A 17,485-nucleotide genomic window follows, 5' to 3' on the forward strand; every position below is an offset into this window, starting at 1 on the left:
TCATACGATGGACTACACTGCAAAGTCGTGCGTGGAAGACAGCTGACAGATGCATTAAAAATGAGAACCGGAGTCAGACAAGGCTGTTTACTCTCTCCCTTCCTCTTTCTTCTGGTGGTCGACTGGATTATGAAGACCTCGACATCTGACGAAAAATACGGAATACAATGGACAGCTCAAAACCAATTAGACGATTCAGACTTCGCAAATTACCTAGCCCTCCTATCCCATACACATGAACAAATGCAGATTAAAACAGCCAGTGTAGCAGCAGTCTCTGAATCAGTAGGCCTCAACATACACAAGGGGAAAACCAAGGTCCTCAAATTCAACACGGAGAACAGCAATCCAATCACACTTGATGGCGAAACTCTGGAAGATGTAGAATCCTTCACATACCTGGGAAGCATCGTCGATAGACATGGAGGTTCAGATGCAGACGTAAAGGCGAGGATTGGCAAAGCAAGGGTCGCATTCCTACAATTGAAGAACATATGGAACTCAAAACAACTTTCAACCAATATCAAAGTGAGGATCTTCAATACGAACGTCAAGGCAATTCTACTGTATGGAGCTGAAACTTGGAGAACTACAACAACCACAATCAAGAAAGTACAAGTATTTATAAATAGCTGTCTACGCAAGATACTCAACATCCATTGGCCGGATACCATCAGCAATAGCCTTCTGTGGGAGAGAACAAACCAACTTCCAGCTGAAGAGGAAATTAGGAAAAGACGATGGAAATGGATAGGACATACATTACGCAAATCGTCAAACTGCATCACGAGGCAAGCTCTAACTTGGAATCCTGAAGGGAAGCGGAAAAGAGGAAGGCCAAAGAACACATTACGTCGGATAATAGAAGCAGATATGAAAAGGATGAATTACAACTGGAAGGAGCTGGAAAGGATTGCCCAGGACAGGGTTGGATGGAGAATGCTGGTGAGCGACCTATGCTCCTTCACGAGGAGTAACAGGCGTAAGTAAGTAAGTAAGTGGATAAATTATTGATTATCTGTATGTTACAACCAATAGGAGAATTGATTAAGGCTGATGTGTAGATACGCGCTCAATAATACACACACAGAAATTAACATAGTGAATTAAGTGGCTGAATTACAATGAGTAGACAAATAATACAATAGTTGAGTGGACTTACTACAGATCCAGCAGCTGATGGATCGTGATTTTTTATGATCTCAACACCTTTATTCTCGTTCAAGGTACGTTTTCGCGTAAGTTTTTGATTGGTTGTCTTGACTGAGACTATACGAACGTTTCTAAACTTCGTAAGCTCGCATATTAGCCGCTCGGATTCTTTTAACTATTCAGCAAATATATGAGAATCGAATCTGAACATGACCGGGCACGAGTGTTTCTGGTGCTCTTTATTAGGTCGAATACATTGGCATGGACTGTCTTGAAGGTTAGATGCTTTTAATATCGAATTCCTTACAGTTTTAATGGGGATTTCGTCAGGTATATTGTGAGCAATTACCTCATTACGAGAGACTATTCACTCGGTAACTTCACAAGCGATAAAATCGATAACAGATTCTGCTTCTATAATGTCATCAAGTTCCGCACGAACGTTATCTTTTGACAAAAGCAGTATAAGGGGTGATAGTGTCTTTATTTCTTGTTTCTGATCATCATGCTTTGATGACGAGCTAGCAAGTGACTCAACATTAGAACGCATGACGTTTAGTAGCTTAAATATTGTGTTTAATTCACTTCTAATATTATCGATACTTTTAGATCTTGAGGTGAGACTCATTATTAAATTAGAGACAGAGTCATACAGCAGCAGGTGTGGTGTAAGACTACTCCCAACATTATCAGATTCAAGAGGAGTAGCAGAGCATGGGGTATGGGTAATAACAGAATTGTTATTATCTGAAGAATTAGGGCCTTTCCAGGCTCGTTTTGTTGACAGTCGACCCATATCGCTTTAAGTACAAATTCTAGAGTTATCCATGGAGTATAAACTAGGATTCAACGATATTCAAACCATATATATTAGATACCATGTTATCTTAACGCAAACTTCAAACGTACCGCTTGTAAATGCCCAAGTTGGAATGGACAACAGTGGATATGAATACATCATGGGACGACATGGACTGGAAGAAAGGAGTGAAAACGGTGAGAGATTTCCAAATCTATGTGCATTGAACAAATTAATTGAATGCAGAACAATATTTCCACAAAAAAATATACAAAAAGCTATATGAGTCTCCCCGAACTACATCACAATTTATGTGCACCATTGAAAGTTCACAAGGTCAATGAAAGACGTGACGATCAGTAGATGAGCTGAAAGAGCCTCAGATCACTTTCTGGTTGTTGCCAATATGATAATGAAGGTGAAGAAACGGTCGTCAACTGGGGAAAGGGCATTGAAAATGTTCAAAACAGCCTTTCTTCGAGATACTAACAAACTAAAACAATTCAAGGTAACTCTCAACAACACGTCCCATGCTTTACAAGATATACTAAAAGACGTAACTACCATAAAAGACAATTAGAAAGGAATCAAAGAGGCAATAACGTCATTGTGTCTGGAGGTTTTGGACTGTAGCATGGTGTCGAGTCGCGGTTGACTATGAACACCACTACAAGAAGACTACGTGTCGGCTAACCGATAAAATCCCCCGTAAGCCAAATATCAGAAGGCAGATGATGGCTGCAGTCAAGATGTATTTGTTGGCGATCTCGTGGTATCAAAAGGATACCGAGATCGTGCCAAAGGAGTACAAGCGTGGTTACCGAGCGTAACCGAACCCGTGCAAGGTCACCATCAATGGAGTAGTAATAATATGGCTGTCTTTAGCACAGTTAAACAAATGAGCACAGTAAAACAATCAATGGTACAAATGATTGTAATAATAATTGTTTGCATTAAATCAGCCGCGTTCTCTTGGTAAAAGTAGGTAACTTCAGCACCACAAAATCTATCATCATAAGGAGTGGATGCCTCTCAAAGCCCTGGACAAGATTCAAGAAAAGAAAATCAAAAAACAGCAAATAACAACAGTCGAACAAGAAAAGAAAAGTTCAAGGCACAAACAGAATTCATAGAAGAAAACAAGCAGGTTAGTAGAGCATTAGAGCAGACAAGCAGAAATACATTGAAGAAATAGTCGTTACTAATGGATGAGAATTCAAGTAGGCGAGAACTCCGGGAGTATTGTAGCGTGGCGTCGAGTTGAGGTTAACTATGAACACCGCTACCAAGAAACACGTGCCAGATAAATCAGAAGGCGAAGGTTGGACGTAACCAAAGCAACCCATAAAATCTCCGAGATGCCAAATACCAGAAGGCAATTAATGGACCAAGTCGAGATATTTATTTGCTGGCGATCTCGTGGCATCGAAATGATACTGAGATCGTGCCAGGATACAACCTTGGTTACAGAAGGTAACCGAATTCGCGCGAAGTTACAATTGAAGTGTAAGTACAAGAATGGAAGCACAAAATAGCTGTCATTAGCACAGTCAAACAAAAGCACATTAAAACAGTCACTGGTACACTTGGTTATAATAATAAGCGTTTTTATTAAACCAGTCGTGTTCTCGTGATAAATGTGAGTCACTACAGTATAATCGAAGGTTTCGAACATTGTGATCGATTCTTCTTTAAAACGTACGTGTCAATTTTGAATCGTAATATATAATATTATGGAGAATTTATCTAACTGCTGATAACTGATTAATAATTGATAATAGTGATAGTAATAAGAATAATTGTTATAGTTACTATTGTAGATCACCAAAGTAGGTGATGAGTTTCGATGTTTGGGTGTCTACTCGAGTTGACGTGACCAACCATATTACGTCGAAGTCAAACCCCACACTTAATACATGATTTGGATTAGCCTTTCGTCGTATTCAGATACTGTGGCTACTTTGGTGACAGTGTAAAACGAACTTAATGATATTACAGGAACGTATTAGCAAGAATAGGTATAAGAAACAGAACACAATCACTGTCCCATGAGCCAGTCCATGGTATGCAATGAACTGATGCGTGTTGGCTATGCTAGACCTTGAAGAGGATCTGTAAAATGTTCAACATTCAATTACCCGATTGTTGAATGATTTGACAAAAGTCCAACAACATTTAACTGTCTCCACACTACTACTATTATTTTTGATAGTAGTAGTAGTAGTAGTCAAGTCTTTATAATTCGTATAATCTACACTATTTACTTGTGCTTGTACAACTTTGAAAATCCTGAAAAGAATGAAACTAAATGATCAAGTTGTAATTAAGATAACTAATGAACACTGGATGCCAAAATGTATCAGTATAGTGTGATGTGATGAGTGAATTGTTTTGATAGAAATCTGATCGGTTTTTGATAAATTTAAACAAACATAAAAACAAGCTGATTTGTAGATGGAAGGTGTAAATTGATTCTGCAAATTTTGTTCTTGTTTTGAGTCGTTTTAAAAAGGAGATAAACAAGTTGTTTTTCTATTTTGAAAATAACAAGAAACGTCACATCAAACTGATGAAATGAAAGAAGAAAACAGAACAAGAGCCAATGTGTGCGTGTGTGTGTTTGTTTTAAAGAAAACAAAGTAAACAACCAAAAAGCTGCTTGTTACTAAGTAAGCAAAACTATCAAGTGGATGTTACTTAATGAAAGTAAAAAAGACTGGATATCACATTGTATTGTTGAGGAAACTGGTAAAACATGATATTCACTCTACTGAATAACATTAGGATGATGTGGAATTTTTCACGTACATGGTTAGCAGCAGCAGCATCGTTGATGAACAAGGAGGATCGGATACAGGTGTAAAGTCGAGGACTGTCAGAGAAAGGCCACATTCCTACAATTGAAGAACATATAATATAGAACTCAAAACAGTCATTTAAAATCCAATACCAAAGTGAGAATCTTCAATAGGAACATCAAGACAGTTGTATTGTAGGGTGCTGAATTGTGGAGAACTACTACAACCATCATCAAGAAGATACAAGTAATTATAAACAATTGTCTACGTAAGATACTGAATGTCCGTTGGTTGAATGCCATCAGAACCAGCCTTTTGTGTGAGAGACCAAACCAGCTTGAAGTTGAAGAGGAAATCAGGGAAAGATGTTGAGAGTGGATAGGATATACATTACGTAAATCACCAAACAGCATCATAAGCCAGGCCTCACCTTAGAATCGCGAAGGGAAGCGTAAAAGAGGAAGGTTGAAGAATACTTTTCTTCGAAAAATGGAAGCAGGTATGAAAAGGATGAATAAAAACTGGAAATTTCTGGAAAGGATTACCCAGGACAGAGCTAGATGAATAATACTGGGTGGTGGCCCATGCTTCCCCATGAGGAGTAACAGGCATCAGTAAGTAATAATAACGTTACGCGGAAAGTAAGGCCTAAATTTCTTATCTTGAGTATATTTTAAAAGGTCTTCAATCAGGAGCAGAAGAACGTTGTGGCACTCCACAGTTTAACATCATTTGAGCATGATATATCACATTGATACATTGTAATTTTTAACTCAATTAATAAGCGTTCATACTTCCGTCTTTCGAATTTTGTTAAACTTATTTTTATTAGGTGTGTGGAAATCTGAATTATCTCCTCAATAGGAATTATTGTTATCCATTTGATCTTTTGCTAATGACAGGGTTCCTGGGTTCTCTTCTGGGTAGGTCATAAATCTACAGTATTTTTTCTTAGCCTCTCCAGTTTATTAACATTTTTGCTATACTGTACCGATATATATGTATTCACTATAATCTTTCACCTTATTGACCTATGTAAGTATCTTTATTCCATTTTGTAATTTGGATTTGAGAACATTATAGGTTGTTAGTAGTTGATTAGAATATGGAGAAATAAAATGGATTTAAGTTGCTTTAGTGAACCGAATCTCTGTTCTTGCCTTCTACAGGTTAATGAATGGAATTATATTCATAAAAACATACCATGACTTCTTGAAGTTCTACTGTTAAGCCTTGATAGGCGGAGTTCAATCATTTTGATGGAGTTTTGGTCTCTGAGTTGGATGGTTTGGTCATGGAGCTCTCATCGTTCTTCTGAAGAAAGTCACCAGTAGAAACTTCAGGTAGAAGTGATTTGTTCGAATTTCTCCACATATGGCTCATAGCTTGTATTGTAGACCTCGATATTGATTGTTTCAGAGGACAAAACTCCATAAAAATCATCCACTTGAGCTACAAATCTTCTCCACCATCTCAAAATCATATGTGTTAAATCATGTTGATAAAAAGATAAATATTATATCTTACCATTGATAATGATCGAGTGATATTATGAATAAACTGAAGATCAAAATATGAATCAGTGGGTATCAAATTAGCTAAGGGACCGGAATCATAATTGAACTTTGTTTATGAGCCATATACAGGAATCAAACAACTTCTTGTTCTTGATTGAGATCATGAACCGACTGATGTTAAATCACCATTGAAAATCTGGAAACACTGGACGACGGTTTTGTCCTATTGTGAAACTCTTCAGCCGTGCGCATCAACGATCCCACTCTCGAGATTCAAACCCATGGCTCTCGGTCTCTCGTGCGAACGCTTAACCTCTACATCACTGAGCCGGTTGGCATCCAACGGTGTTAATGTCTAACCGCAACCAATCCGCAAAATTGCGTGCCAATCTTCCAATGTATTGAGGTAGATACCTAACTATATATTCATTTATCTCTTCAATAAACAAGTTTTTTTGTAAAGAAATAACCGATTATCAACTTTCAAAAGAAATCAGAAGGGGTTTTTGTGAATATTATAGTAAATTCAATAGTTGAGATCATGAGTCAATTGAAACTTGGAAATACTGAATTTAAGAATTTAACTATTAAATGACCAATATCTCCACAAAAATCCATTCTCATTTTAATCATCATATGTTCACTAGTGAATGGTTTCAATAAGTATTTCCTGGAATTCTAGAGCGAAACCGTATCAAATGTGTGACAGTTACTCACTGAAGATAATAATAATATATGATGAAGAAATTTTGTGGATGTCAGTCGACTTAATGATCTAGAGGTTAAGCATTCACATATGAGACCGATAATCTCTGAGTTCTAATCTCGCGAGGTGGGATTATGAATACACACTACTGTGAAGTTCTACAATAGAACAAAACGACCATCCAGTTCTTCTAAATTTTCCATAATGATCTACCATCAATTGATTCATGAGTTTAACTATTAAAATTTCAAAAGATAATAAACTATAAAGAATTACCAAAAATAAAATAAAACTAATTTATCAGTGCAGGGGTTGTGGAGATTGTTAAGTTTTTGATTGAGATCATGAACCAGTTGATGTTAGACCACCATTGAAAGCCTGGAAGCACTGGACAGCCGTTTCGTCTTATTGTGGGACACCTCAGTAATGCGCATCCACGATCTCGCTCGTGGGACTCGAACCCAGGGCCTTCAGTCTTGCGCGCGAACGCTCAACCTACTGGACCACTGAGCCGGCATCTAATGGTGTTAATGTCTAACCTCAAGCAATCCACAGCTGAGGAGTCCCACAATAAGACGAAACGACCATTCAGTGCTTCCAGGTTTTCAATGGTGGTCTAACATCAATCAGTTCATGATTTCAATTAAAAATTCATTTGCCTACAGATAATTTTAACTATTCAAGTACAATATGATTCATAAAATTGATCATAAACATTAGAAAATTGTTGTTTGTTTGTTTTATTTTGTTTTTCTTAAAGCATCATTAAAATTTCATAATATAAAACAATAATTGTGTTATTGATTTATTTATATTTAAATTAATATTTACCGCTAAAAAAAAACTTTTTTTATTGTTTAAGACGTAAATCAATTAAATTTTCTAAAATGATTTTACAATAATCCGAAGGGGTTTTTATGGAGATTTAAGTAATATAATGATTGACTTTATTGTAATTTTTCTCTTCTCTTCTCCTCTTCTCTTCCCTTCTCTTCTCTTCTATTCTATACTATTCTCTTCTCTCCTTTTCTCTTCTCCTCTCTTCTCTTATATTCCATTCTATTCTCTTCTCTCCTCGCTTCTTCTATTCTACTCTATTCTATTTTATTCTCTTCCCTCCTCTCCTCTTCTCTGGCCTTCTCTTCTGCTCTATCCTATTCTCTTCTTTCCTCTCCTCTTCTATTCTATTCTATTCTGTTCTATCCTATTCTCTAACCTTCTCTTCTGCTCTATCCTATTCTCTTCTTTCCTCTCCTCTTCTATTCTATTTTATCATGTTCTATCCTATTGTCTTCTCTCATCTTCTCTTCTCTTCTCTTCTATCTTATCATATTCCCTTCTTTCCTCTTCTATTCTGTCATATTCTCTTATCTTCTATTCTATTCTCTTCTATCCTATTCTCTTCTCTCCCCTTTTATTCTATTCTATTTTATTCTCTCCCCTTCTCTTCTCTTCTCTTCTCTTCTATTCTATTCTATTCTATTTATTATAATCATCATCATAAAATATAAATCAAGTTGATATTTGTGTAGGCAAATAAACATAATTTAAACTTTTTAAATTTCAACTTTAATTCATTCATGTGGTTTGTCTTATTTATGAAGGTATAAATTTCTCTAGAATATAGTCATAGTTTATAAATGAATCATGATGGATTATGTAATCGATGTAGATTAATGAGATATTGGTTATATTTACTTACTTACTTACTAATCTACTTTCACCTGTTACTCCCAGTGGAGCATAGGCCACCGATCAGCATCCTCCAACCCATTCTATTTTGGCACTTCCTTTCTAGTTTTATCCAATCGTTATTCATTCATTTCATGTCTGTTACCATTTCTCGGTGTAATGTGTTCTTTGGTCTTCCTCTTCTCCTTTATTTAGCCTTGAGGATTCCATGTGAGGGCTTGCCTTGTGACGCAGTTGGATGCTTTCCTCAATGTGTGTCCTATGCCACTTCCAGCGCTTCTTCATGATTTCTTCCTCCGCTGGGTTCTGGTTTGCTCTCTCTCACAGTAAGCTGTTTCTGATAGTGTTTGATCAACAGATCCGAAGTATTTTGCGTAGGCAACTGATAATAAATATTTGAATCTTCTGGATGATGGATGGATGGCCTTCGTAGTTCTCCAGGTTTCCGCCCCATATAGTAGAACTATCATGACATTTGTATTGAAAATTCTGACTTTCATTTTCGAAATTACGAATGTATATTTTTTCTTGTTATGAAGGCATAAAAATCAAAAATTTCTCTATGATACAGTCACATTTTACAAAATGAATCATTGTGGATTATGTAATTGATGTCGATCACTGAGATATTGGTTATAGTGTTTAGTTTTTAACCAATGGGTTGGAGCGGGGGTGGGGGTCGGAGTGGGGTTGGAACTTGTTCTATCATTGGGCCTACCCATAAACTTACAATGGACTTAATATTACAAAATAACTGAAGTAAATCAATAGGATGAAATAGTCATTATTTGAGTGCTCTGTGGTTGGTATCAATTCACTTAACGCTCAACAATCCCTGATTTAAACTGCTTACTTTTCAACTTAACTAATGTGATCTTGACAAATTTTAGGACTGGACAAACAGATTATATTATAACTTGTACCCTGTGCCCCAATTAATATATAACGTAATGATACCACCAATTAGAGAACAGTAGCTCTTCGAACAAACTAGTAACGCATAAACCTGTACGAGCAGTCTAGAGTCTTTATCGATCCTGCTACCCGCCTAGCCCAGCAAGTTAATTCCAGAACACCAATCTCAGTCTCAATGATATGAATCATTTATTTCAAACATACTGGGTCTAAGTGACAACCAGACAGACAATATCGTATCATAAAATGGAAAATACACATTTGTACAAGATTTAGCCGAAAAATGGCTGTGAATGTGGGGAGGTAATAATTAATAGACTGGGTATAACTCAAGAATGGTAAATCGTATAATAATAGTCTATGGGTCAAAATAAAGTTTATAATCAGAGGAATACGAATATACAGGTAGTTTAGCTACTTAACAATTATATATATATATATATATATATATATATATATATATATATATATATCGTATTAGTTCAGACATAGATCCCAACTGTTACTGCCATTCATTATTCTCATTTGGGATATAACACTGACAAAATGACATCATAGACACCATCACATGCTCAGAAATAAAGAAAGATAACAATACTCAATTTCGATTGAAATGGGTAATATTAGTCAACTTTAGAGTAACATTTACATTTTTATACATCAATTATCAGGGATAATTTTATTGAGTTTATGTATGTTACCAATGTTACAAATGTAATTCCCTTTAACTTTAACCCTGACCTATTAAACATTTATTCATTGATATTACTAAACTTAGAAATGGAAACTTGATATGATTACTATTTTTGGAAGTATTTCTTTTGTTATTTTTTCAATTTTTCAAATTTTATACATTTGACCGTGTATTTTTAATTGACTTTGCCTAGTTGCCATGAGAAAAAATGGCCTTAGTAACAAAAAAATACTGACAAAAATGTATTTTCTTTTTTTTGTTGCTCGAAATTCATCCAATTTTTTCAGGTCAACTATATCTACTTATTAGTTGGTAAAAGTGCTTTTCAAATTTTTAGTTTAGTTAAAAATGGATGTAGAAAACTGTGTTGTTATCAGAGAGAGGTTTTATGGAGATTGTAGTAATTGAATAGCTCAATTCATGAATTGATTTCAGCTAGACCACTATTGAAAATCTAGAAGTACTGGACGGGCATTTTGTCATAGTATAAGACTCCTCAGCAATGCGCGTTCATGATCCCTTTTCGAGGTATTTGAATCCAGGACCCTCGATCTCGCGCGCGAACGCCTAACCTCTAGACCACTCAGCTGGCTAGCATCCAACGGTGTTCATGTCTAAATTCAACCAATCCACGAAATCGAGCCACTGTCCACCATTGTCTTCAGCGAGTTGCTATCTCATACAGACCTCTTTAAACTCCACTGCCCACAACTTTTAACTAGAGCTCCACGATATACCTGTTGAAGCTAGTCACTGGTAAGCATGTGCTGATTAATATCAGAATGGGGTTTTGTGGATGAGTTCAGTATTTCTAGGTTTTTCATAGTGGTCTAGCTTCAATTGACATATAAATTCAACTTTGTTTTTGTTAAATAATCATTCTTGACAGTCATAGAGCAATTTTTATTCACTGTTGTTATTGAAGCTTAATTGAAACATAAAAAACTACTGGAAGGAATGTTATTTATTACTTATTTAATAAACATATCATTCTTACTTACGAATTTCAGTAATGGTTTACCTTTTCAACAAATTCATTATTAACCTTTACAATCGTATACATAAATGAAATTCTAACTATTCATCCTGTGAGGATATGTGAACAATCAATAAACATGATGATGTTGGTGGAGTTTTGTTCTCTGAGCTGGATGGTTTGGTCGTAAAGCTGTCATCGTTCTTCTAAATGACATCATCAGTACAAAATTCAGGTAGAAGTGAAGTGTTCGAATTTATCCACATGTGTTTCACAGCTTGTCCTATACACCTCGATGTTGAATGATTCTTGTTAACCTCAAACATATCATTGTTTACTTCTTTTTTGTGGTTATATCTCCTATTGGTTTGATTTTTGTTCCTATATTTGTGCATAATTTTCTTGATTGGTTGATAAATTGGATCGATTTCAATGTGCTTGTTGGTTGCTGAGTGACAAGCTTCTAAAAATTCTCTGCTATTTTTGGAATTGCCTTTATTTAAAATTTCCACATTTTTCCAGTCGAATGTGTGTTCGCAGTTGTCCAAGTGCATTGATATAAGTGAGGACATGTCATGGTGTTTGACTGTTAGTTGATGTTCATTCAGGCGAAGATGAAGAGGGTGTTCGCTTTGTCCGATGTAGTGTAATATCAATGAGTTAAAAAGAGACTATGATATGAATGTGGTAATATAATTAGATTTTTCTGTTACATTAATAAAAGATAATAGAAGCGTTAAATAAAATAAGATGTTAATAAAAAAACATTATGAATAAAACCATGGAGATATGATAAATAATCAAAAAAAGAGAAGGGGATATATTCAAATTCATAGATCAGGTGAAGTTAGATATTAACACCGTTGTATGCTGACCAATTCAGTGGCCTGAAGGTTAAGCGTTCGCTCGTGAGACAGATAGGTCTTGGGTTCGAATCTCGTGAGGTGAGACCGTGGATACGTACTTCTGACGAGTCCCATATTAGATCGAGATGAAAGTCCAGTGCTTCCAGGTTTTCCATGGTGACCTAAAAGAATGAATAAAACTGACCTGTTCAGATGCTAGAATAAGTTATATGGGCTTAACATAGTAACCGACATTACAAATTCATGAACCTATTCTATTATACATAACTAAATAAATAACTAAGATTACAGAACTTATTTTCTTCATTCACATTATAGAGCACATTTGTTCTTAAAGGTAGATGATCTTTTATATGAATATTAATCAATATTAGAACGAATAGTTTAACAAAAACTAGGCGCCGAGTATAGAAAAGTCATTATATGTGAAAAATATCTATTTGAAATTATCTCAGCAATTGAAGAAGTTCAAACCAATTTGTTAGACGAAACATTAGAACTATTAAAATTTCAATTAATGATATTGTTATGTCTTTAAAGAATAGCTAGTTGTCAAGTGATTTATTCAATAGTCGAAATACGACTGATTCAATCTTCATACTGTGTTAAACCGATGACGTATTGAGGGGAATGAGCAATCTAACATCCTTATTGGTCCTTTGTTCGCCTAGCCCGTCCAATCGAGTTCAAAACACCAATAACAGCTTCTATTATATGAATCATTTATTTCAAACATACCGGGTTTCTATATCAGCCAAACAGATCGCATCGTACAGGAAATAACATTTATACAAGATCAAGCCGAAAAGTGGCTGTAGAACTGATTGTGGAAGACTATAATCAATAAACTGAGCATAACTTAAGAATGGTAAATCGTATAATACTCATCTATAGATCAAAATGAAGCTGATAATGAGGGGAATATAGATATACATAATCTAATTACTGAATAGTTATACCAAACGAATATAAAGTTAATATTAGTCCATTATTAGGTCTTAGAAGTTACCCGTAATTTATTCTTCATTAGGATATAACAGAGATTAATTCAACTAGAATTCTCCTGCAGATGATCTTTATTCAATATGGCGGAATTTATAACCTGTTTTGGTTATATACAATAACACTGATTAATTCAACTAATTTTGTTAATAATAACGGTAGATTCCTTTCAATATTTATGATTTAAGCACGTATTAAGAGTTGTATGTCTCTTCATATATTTTGTTATGTAAGTGCCTGAAAGCATGTGTGTATACGTGTTTGCATGTATGTATGAATGTATACTCGTCAATAGTTCGAATGTATATACGTGGCTTTCAATACATACTTACCTACTTACTTACTTACTTACGCCTGTTAGTCCCAATGGAGCATATGCCACTGACCAGCATTCTTCAAATCACTCTATTCTGGGCCTTCCTTTATAGTTCTAAGTTTTAATACATAACATAAATAATTTGGGGCGTTTTCTACTTTCAAATGTACATAGACAGTTTTATTGAGAACAAAAATGATATACATTTTACATTCATGGGTTATAGGACAACTATTTTTCCCAATGTGATCTATCATACGATATTTATTCTTTTATAATAGAAGTAAGAATCAATAAAGATATTCTTTTATTTATCTTCATGATTGATTACATATTGTAGTGGGTTCGCTTCGTTAATTGGTCACCTTGATAACTGTTATAATATAAATTCTCAACGCTGTTTGAAATCAGAAGGCCATAAAGAAGCGGCAACTACAGTTTATCATGGGAATAGCGTAAATACACAAAGCTAGAAGCGGAGAGACGAATAAAGTGTATGCGAGCAATTACATAGGCAAATTTACTTACTTACACCTGTTACTCCTCGTGAAGGAGCATAGGTCGCTCACCAGCATTCTCCATCCAACCCTGTCCTGGGCAATCCTTTCGAGCTCCGTCCAGTTGTAATTCATCCTTTTCATATCTGCTTCTATTATCCGACGTAATGTGTTCTTTGGCCTTCCTCTTTTCCGCTTCCCTTCAGGATTCCAAGTTAGAGCTTGCCTCGTGATGCAGTTTGACGATTTGCGTAATGTATGCCCTATCCATTTCCATCGTCTTTTCCTAATTTCCTCTTCAGCTGGAAGTTGGTTTGTTCTCTCCCACAGAAGGCTATTGCTGATGGTATCCGGCCAATGGATGTTGAGTATCTTGCGTAGACAGCTATTTATAAATACTTGTACTTTCTTGATTGTGGTTGTTGTAGTTCTCCAAGTTTCAGCTCCATACAGTAGAATTGCCTTGACGTTCGTATTGAAGATCCTCACTTTGATATTGGTTGAAAGTTGTTTTGAGTTCCATATGTTCTTCAATTGTAGGAATGCGGCCCTTGCTTTGCCAATCCTCGCCTTTACGTCTGCATCTGAACCTCCATGTCTATCGACGATGCTTCCCAGGTATGTGAAGGATTCTACATCTTCCAGAGTTTCGCCATCAAGTGTGATTGGATTGCTGTTCTCCGCTTTGAATTTGAGGACCTTGGTTTTCCCTTTGTGTATGCTGAGGCCTACTGATGCAGAGACTGCTGCTACATTGGCTGTCTTTATCTGAATCTGTTCACGTGTACGTGATAGGAGGGCTAGGTCATCTGCGAAGTCCAGATCGTCTAATTGGTTCTGAGCTGTCCATTGTATTCCGTGTTTTCCTTCAGATGTCGAGGTCTTCATAATCCAGTCGACCACCAGAAGAAAGAGGAAGGGAGAGAGTAAACAGCCTTGTCTGACTCCGGTCCTTACTTGGAATGCATCTGTCAGCTGTCCTCCATGCACTACTTTGCACTGTAGTCCGTCGTATGAGTTCCGGATAATATTGACAATCTTCTCAGGAACTCCGTAGTGTCGAAGAAGTTTCCATAATGTCCTCCTATCTACACTGTCGAATGCCTTTTCATAATCAATGAAGTTGATGTATAGTGACGAGTTCCACTCAACTGATTGTTCGACGATGATCCGTAGTGTTGCAATTTGGTCTGTGCACGACCGATCCTTTCGGAATCCAGCTTGTTGATCTCGAAGTTGGGCATCTACTGCATCCTTCATCCGGTTCAGCAACACCCTGTTGAAGACTTTCCCTGGTATTGACAGTAGTGTAATGCCTCTGTAGTTTTCACATTTGCTCAGATCTCCTTTCTTTGGAATCTTGATGAGGTGTCCTTCTTTCCAGTCCATTGGCACTTGTTCCTCCTCCCAAATCTTTTTGAATAGAGGGTAAAGCATGCTTGTGGTTACTTCGACGTCTGATTTCAGTGCTTCAGCTGGTATGTTGTCGGGTCCTGCTGCTTTCCCGTTCTTGATTTGTCTGACGGCCATTCTAATTTCTTCCATCGTTGGTGGGTTGACATCTATAGGAAGATCTGTGTGTGCTGCTTCGATGTTCGGTGGATTCATTGGAGCCGGCCTATTCAGGAGTTCCTCGAAGTATTCTACCCATCTGTTTCGCTGTTGTTGAATTTCAGTGATTGGCTTGCCTTCTTTGTCTTTGACCGGCCTCTCTGGTTTACTGTATTTCCCTGATAGTTTCTTCGTTGTATCGTAGAGCTGTTTCATATTTCCTTCTCTAGCAGCTTTTTCTGCCGTCGTTGCTAATTCTTCCACGTATTTCTTCCTGTCGGCTCTAATGCTCCTCTTCACTTGCTTGTTTGCTTCTATGTATTCAGCTTGTGCTTGGACTTTCTCTGCTCGTGTTCGGCTGTTGTTAATTGCTGTCTTCTTGTTCTTCCTTTCTTTGATCTTGTCCAGTGTTTCTATAGAGATCCATTCCTTATGATGGTGTTTCTTTAGGCCCAGAACCTCTTGACACGTTGAAGTCAATGTTTCTTTGATGCCTTTCCAGTTGTCCTCCATGGTAGTTTCTTCTTCCTTCAGTAGATCTTGAAAGGCTTGGAATCTGTTGTTGAGAGCTATCTTGAATTCATTGAGTTTGTCAGTATCTCGAAGGAAGGCTGTATTGAACCTTTGTAGTGCTGTTTGTCCACTTGTCCAGTTCTTTTTTAGCTTCAGTTTTAAATTGGCTACAACTAGGTGGTGATCTGAAGCTACGTCAGCTCCTCTCCTGGTTCTCACATCTTCCATTGTCCTTCGGAATTTTTTTGATGCAAATATGGTCTATCTGGTTCTCTGTAGTGTGGTCCGGTGAGATCCATGTAGCCTTGTGTATACGTTTGTGTGGAAATATTGTGCCTCCTATGACTAATTTGTTGAATGCACACAAATTTGCAAATCTTTCTCCATTTTCGTTCCTCTCTCCCAGTCCATGTCGTCCCATAATATCTTCATATCCAGTGTTGTCTATTCCGACCTTGGCATTTAGATCTCCCATCAGAATGGTGAGGTCCTTTCTTGAGCATTTCTCTATGATTGACTGCAGCCGCTCGTAGAATTGATCTTTAATGTCGTCGTTGCTATCATTGGTGGGTGCATAACATTGGATAATATTCATTAAGATCCCCTCCTTCTTTGTTTTGAATGATGCTTTGATGATTCTGGATCCGTGGGATTCCCATCCTACAAGTGCATTTCGTGCTACTTTGGACAGCATTAGAGCAACTCCCTGTGTGTGTGGAGCATTTTCCTCTTCGTGACCGGAGTATAGCAGCATCTCTCCCGTAGCTAGCCTTTTCTGTCCAGCTTGGGTCCAGTGAGTTTCGCTGATTCCCAGTACTGCCAAGTTGTATCTCCTCATTTCCGTTGCTATTTGGCTGGTCTTCCCGGTTTCCCACATTGTTCTAACGTTCCATGTACCTATAAAAATTTTTGCTCTGGTTGTTAGAAGGGGCATCGGCCTCGTGGCTTCCGAAGGAATTCGGCTTTCACCATGAAGCGTCATAATTCTTCTAAATGAAGACCTTCTAACTCTCAGGGCAGAGTTAAAATGGTTTGAATTATTTTTTCTGGTAAGCGTTTTTTTAGCGAGTTAGTTTTCTACGGGATGGGGACGCTAACCCCATGCCCAACCCTCCTCCTTTACCCGGGCTTGGGACCGGCAGTAACTCTAGAAGAGCTACAGGCGGAGTTAGGCAAATTTATAGTCGTCAAATTTTATAAGGGCTCAACAAGGCAAAGCAAGGACTAATAATAGGATTTTATTACATGCGTACATACAAACATGCATAGGGAGGAGGATAAATCATCAAGTGGATAGTTAAGCAACTAACATTTCAGATCGAGTCTGTCATATGATCTAGTGATCATAACAGTACAAAGAAATGTGCGAAGTATTACTGTTGAAATAACATTGTCTATTGTTAAGTTATTTAATCAAAACGGCTTGGTTGTAGGATAGTTTCTGTAATACTCTTATTTGGAATTCAAGGATAACAAGTGCTTGTTCGTCAA

The sequence above is a fragment of the Schistosoma haematobium genome, chromosome ZW (assembly GCF_000699445.3).
Source record: "Schistosoma haematobium chromosome ZW, whole genome shotgun sequence".
In the NCBI taxonomy this organism is placed as follows: Eukaryota; Metazoa; Platyhelminthes; class Trematoda; order Strigeidida; family Schistosomatidae; genus Schistosoma; species Schistosoma haematobium.